Here is a 6,053-nt window from a genome sequence, read left to right as displayed (position 1 = left end):
TGTTTTTGACCAGATGAATGTTTTGTTTTGTTTTGTTTCTTTTCAGTATAAGGAGCTCTGGTTTAGGAACTTTCTCTGCTGGGGCAATGAGAGGGTGTGACTTGCCCAAGGTCACATAGCCATAAGGTAGTACTTGAATCCAGTTATTCCTGGCTTTGAGGCCCCTCTCTATTCACTAGGGTAGCTAAATGACTCAGTGGATAGAGTGCTGGGTCTAGGGTCAGAAGACCTGAGTTCAAATCTGACCTCAGATACTTATTATCTAGCTAGGTGACTCTAGACAAATTACTTAACCACTATTTGCCTCAGTTTCCTCAACTGTAAAAAGGGTAATTAATAATCAGGGCAAATAATAATAGCTCTCTACCTCCCAAAGTTGTTGTGAGCATCAAATAAGACAAAGGCTAGCTATGATTATTATCACATCAACATAAAATGTAGTAAGTGAGAAAGATGAGAGACAATGTGGTATAGTAGATAGAGTTGTTCAGTTGTGACCCCATTGGGGGTTTTCTTGGCATAGATGCTGCTGCAGTGGTTTGCCATTTCCTTTTCCAGCTCATTTGACAGCTGAGGCCCAGTGCCCGATCTACTGTATCGCCTAGCTGCTTCCAGGATAAATACTGTCTAATTCATCTCATCTATATGTGAACAGGAGTCTTCTCTTGACATCTGCCTAATGTGCCCCATTTAGTCTTAGAGATCTTGGAGATCCTGAGCTACTTCCCAAGGTAGCTCATTTCTCAAAGTGTCAGGAATTTCTTCTTTCCCTGGAATATTACCTAGTCAGTTCACTTTTTAGGGAATAGGGTCTGAGTTAGAATGCATGCTTTTGTCTTCTATCCATTCATTCACCTGTGTTCCTAAGCCCTCCAGACTGATACACATTTGGTCTGATGGGGATGAGAATCACATAGGCAAATGAAGGATGCAGGCTACTGCTGATGTTCAGAGATGAAATCCTGTTGGGGGAGACATTTGGAGGCAGAGAAAAAAAATCCGTTTTCCTATTGCTTGCCTCCCCCAGACTTTTGTTCTGCAGCTGGCCATCAAAAAAAAATTCAGTCAGCCAGGACTGTATGAATGTGTGTACACTGGCCATGTGTGTATGTATACGTGTGTATGTGTGTGAATGTATCGGGTGTATGTTGCACATGTGTGGGGCATGAATGAATGAAACCTGAGCCCCACTCTCACCTTAGAGTGCTCCAGGGGTCCCCATCAGCTGCCATGACTGCTGTGACCCTGACACCATGACAGGCCAAAGGTTTTATTTGTTTGTTTGCCACGTTCGTTGCCAGCCTGCCTAACCTGGGCTTTTGTTTGACTGTCTTTGTCAAGAGGGTGACAAACACTTCCCTTCACCTGTTGCCACTGGGGCCCCATCAGAAACCACAGCCTGGGTGTGGAGCAGTTTCCCCACCTCCCCCTTTCTTTCTTGCTCCCTTTCCAGGTACCAACATGCCCCTTCACTTCCAGCTCAGCCCAGACCTGGGCACCTGGGCACAGAGTCTCCCAATTCAATTAAAAATATTTATTAAGCAACTACTTTGTACCTAGTGCCATGCAGGGTGTTGGGCATACAGAGACAGAAAAGCAAGACAGTCTCTGCCTTAAGGGAATTTACCTTCTACTCATGAGGTAAAATTTTCCCCTATATCCCTCTTGCTCCTGCTTCCCAGAGGCCCATTCCATATAATAAATAGTATTAAGATTAGATTATTTTTAATGTCCCTCTAAGTTCCAAATCCTATGATCCTTTATCTTATAAATTAGGAAAACCCGTAGACCTTGTGCATGAAGACTTAGCATTATAGCAGAGATTACACAGCCAGTAGTCAGCATACTTTGATAAACAGAATTTGATCAGAGTTTCTAATAAGAATGTCCATGTTAAGTTACTTCATCAGGCTCTCCCTGGACCTATGTCCCTTTGTATGCTTCACAATTTTCCCCAAAGTTCTCTGAGACTCCTTTAGAGTCTCACCAAGTCTAGACTATTCAGCGTCTGCATTCATTAAGTTTGTCAAGTTGGTAACATTTTGACTTAGCTTATTTTTATCAATATAGAAACAATACATGGTGTTGATAAATGAACAAACTCCTTGTTGAGCTTGTTTCAGATCTAATGTCACCCAACTCTGAACCACTACCTGAGACCCGGGATCTATCTCTAGCCACAGGGTGGAAACATCATCAAGGGCGTCTACAGCTGCAGGCATATTCACTACTGCCTTCTCAACTTCTAAAATCCTAAACCATGGAAACAAGACTCAGGTGAAAGCATGGAATCCTGAGGGTTTCTTAGATGCCTTTATGAACCTGTAGAATGAAGATCCCAAGGTTGGTGACAGACATGGGAATCAAGGTCTTGTGTATCTGTAGTTCAGGGACCAAATAGGTTATGGAGCCCATTCCTCCCTAACCTGGAGATAAAGCCTTATAAGCATAATCACCACACATGAAATAAAGCCCAAGTGCATGTGTGTGTGTATGTATGTGCGTATGTATGTGAGATAGAGTAAGTCTATTATCAGAATAGTGGGTTCAAATGGAATTTGGTGACTACAGTTCTTTCCCTTGTACTGTCAGAGTACCTATCTCAAAGTACCAAGGGCATCTACAATTTTCACATTTTTTTCTATGAACGGGTCAAATAGTGCCAAGGGATATCATTATAAGCACAGGGTATAGTCTCAAACATCTGATTTTTAAGTGTGAAGTTGACAAAAGATCCTTCACTAGGGCAACTTGCCATATTAAATTTTGTGTGGACAGTCTGTCCCTCTTCAGCTGATACATCTGAAGCGTAATTATAATAGTTCTTTGTTTCGCTTTTCCAGCTGGTAGAGGTATAAATTGAGGGGGGGGATGATGGAGTTGGAGTATCTGTTTTCTTTAGAATATCATTGAAGAGGTCTTCCCACATTTTAGGAATCCTCCGCTATTCAATCCAGGGTCCACTTCCCATGGGTCCTCATCAGTATCAAACCACATGGTCTGGTCACATCTCTCCTTTTGGGACACCACTCAAGTATACTGTTCCATTGTTGTTTTGGCTACACAATGGATACTGACTTCAATGTTGTATTTAATGTTGTGGATGTCCTGCAACTTGATTGGTATAAAAGGAATGACTTACATGTACTTCATATTTCAGTCCTTTCCCATATTCAGTGGAGAGGGCCAGTCCATATATTTCCACAGATCAGGTATTTAAGATAGGGGGAAGAATAAAGTACTCCATATGTGAATTCATTGATCCAGTGGGATAGTGGTACTGGCATGAGGGTCAGCAGAACCTTCCATGTTGTTGTTCATCCTTCATTTTCGAAGAGAACCAATGACATCATGAGGGTCTAGCTTGACTTATGTATGAAGTAGATTTAAGTGAGTCAGAGTTGCATAAAGTCATAAGCTTTGTTGTCTCTTCCAGAGTCATCAAAGTCCAGTGGCAAGACAAAAGTTAAGACAACTAGCAATGGCCTAGGATGCAGTGGATGATGTTGGCCTCTTTGATGTCTGACTAAACTCTAAGCACTCCACAGCACCAGCTTCAGCTGCCTTCATGGCCATTAAAACAAATTGCTCTTATCTACCCATCACACCATGTTACCCACTTTATGACAGACTTTACAATCCATTCAATTTGCTGCAGTAATGGTCCTTTGTATAGGCATGGTGAATAGATGCTGTGGAAAGGCATGACCTGCTAGGTCAAATCTTAGGAGCACTGTTATGACAATGGGGCATATGTCCATCATCTCTTGCTTCTTTTAATTAGTCTAGTGTTTAGCCACAGGATCAGGGTGCCAATAGCATTAATAGTTAAGAAAACAAAATAACCAACACCATCCCAGATTTGAAGGGAAGAATTCCATATAATATCATCCAGTTACCTTCAATTCTCCAGTGGACTATAGTGACACAATTCCATATGACAATGCATCTAATATAAAGAGACATGGACTTGGCTTGCATGTGTACATGTGGCCTTTCCTTTGGCTATTACTACAGTGTGACTTGTCAGTCCAACTTGACAGGGTCCTTTCTCTCACCAAAGAGCTACAGAGGACTTCCAGTAGTGAATTTTGATATGGACTTGGTTCTGTTTTAGGCTCAATCCAGGCATCCTGTGCTTTTCACTTCTAATCACTTGAAGTTTTCTATCTTTAATCCCATTTCCCTTTTTGTCCAGGTACCCAGGTTAGCCAGATGAGGCCAGTGCCACAGCCCCCAAACTCACAAAACCTCTTCCAAGCTGCTGTCACACAAAGTGAAGCCCACTTTTTTTTTTTATCAAATGCTTTATTAACTTCTAGTTTACATCATTCATTTCTGCAAGATTTTGGGTTACAGATTTTCTCCCCGTTTTTCCCCTACCCACCATCCCAAAATAGTGATCCCACTGGATGTCCCCTCCTCCAATCTGCTCTCTCCCATATCTTCTCCCATATCCCCTCCAACTTTCCAGTAGGGGACGGTGGATCTCTATGCCCCAGTGCCTGTATATCTTATTTCCCAGTTACATGTAAAATAATATTAATAATAGTATTAATAATAACAATAAATTAATAATAAAATAATATATATTTAAAACATTTGATTTTAAAACTTTGAATTCCATATTCATTCCTTTCCTCCATTGTCACTCACCCTTACTGGGAAGATAAGCAATTCAGTAAAGGTTGTACATGTATAGCTATGCAAAACATTTTCATAGTGGATATATTGTAAAAGACTGACTATATTTCCCTCCCTTCTATCCCACATCCCACTTGTTCTATTCTCTACTTTGATCCTGTCCCTTTTCAAAAGTGGGTTCTTCCAACTTCTCTCCCCCTCCAGCCTGCCCTCTTTTCCATCATCCCCCCTCTCATCCCCTTCCCCCCTACTCTCCTGTAGGGTGAGATACTCTATTTAGTGTGTATGTCATTCCCTCCCTAAGCCAAACTCAATGAGAATAAGGTTGAACCATTCCCTTTTGCCTTCCTGTTCTTCCCCTCCATTGTACCCATTTTCCCTTGCCTCTTCTATGTGAGATAGTTTATCCCATTCTGTCTCTCCCCATCTCCTTTCATTATATTCCTCTCTCACCTCTTAATTTCACCTTTTAAGTATCATCCCTTCCTATTAAATTGGTCCTGTGCCCTCTATCTATATATACCTGTACACATATATACACATTCACATATGTATTCATATGTCCACATACCCTCCTATATAGACATATATATGTATGTACATATACATACATACATATATATACACACACACATTTCTATTCCCTTCAACTATTCTCATACTGAGAAAAATTTCATAAGTTACAATTATCATTTTTCCATGTAGAAATGTAAATAGTTCAACTTTCATAAGTTTCTTATGATTTCTTTTCCCTGTTTACCTTCTCATGCTTCTCTTGCTTCTTGTATCTGGATGTCAAATTTTCTATTCAACTCTGGTTTTTTCATCAAGAATTCTTGAAAGTCCTCTATTCCACTGAATGACCATATTTTCCCCTGAAACATGATACTCAGTTTTTCTGGATAGGTGATTCTTGGTTTTAATGCCAGCTCTTTTGACTTCCAGAATATCATATTCCAAGCCATTTGATCCCTTAATGCAGAAGCTGCCAGATCCTGTGTTATCCTGATTGTGTTTCCACAATATTGAAATTGTTTCTTCCTGGTTGCTTGTAATATTTTCTTCTTGATCTGGGCACTCTGGAACCTGGCTATAATATTCCTAGGAATTTGCTTTTTTGGGATCTTTTTCAGGAGGTGATCAGTGGATTCTTTCAAACTCTATTTTGCCCTCTCGTTCTAAAACATCAGAGCAATTTTCCTTGAGAATTTCTTGAAGGGTTATTTCTATGTTCTTTTTTTGATCATGGCTTTCAGGTAGTCCAATAATTTTTAAAATTATCTCTCCTGGATCTATTTTCCAGGTCAGTGGTTTTCCCAATGAGATATTGCACCTTGCCTTCTATTTTTTCATTTGTTTGGATCTGTTTTATTAAGTGGAAGTTACTAGCTTCTATTTGCTCTAATCTA

At 40.4% G+C, this 6,053-nt stretch overlaps 1 pseudogene; it reads right to left on the bottom strand.

The window, feature by feature from the left end:
* Positions 1-1,997: 1,997 nt before the first annotated feature.
* On the bottom strand, positions 1,998-3,764 carry LOC138150743 (endogenous retroviral envelope protein HEMO-like; annotated as a pseudogene).
* Positions 3,765-6,053: the final 2,289 nt, after the last annotated feature.

Source organism: Petaurus breviceps, unplaced genomic scaffold (assembly GCF_028583685.1).
Source record: "Petaurus breviceps papuanus isolate PSGF00001 unplaced genomic scaffold, PetGlider_PUasm1.0 90887, whole genome shotgun sequence".
Taxonomy (NCBI): domain Eukaryota; kingdom Metazoa; phylum Chordata; class Mammalia; order Diprotodontia; family Petauridae; genus Petaurus; species Petaurus breviceps.
This window is presented reverse-complemented; position numbering and strand designations above follow the sequence as displayed.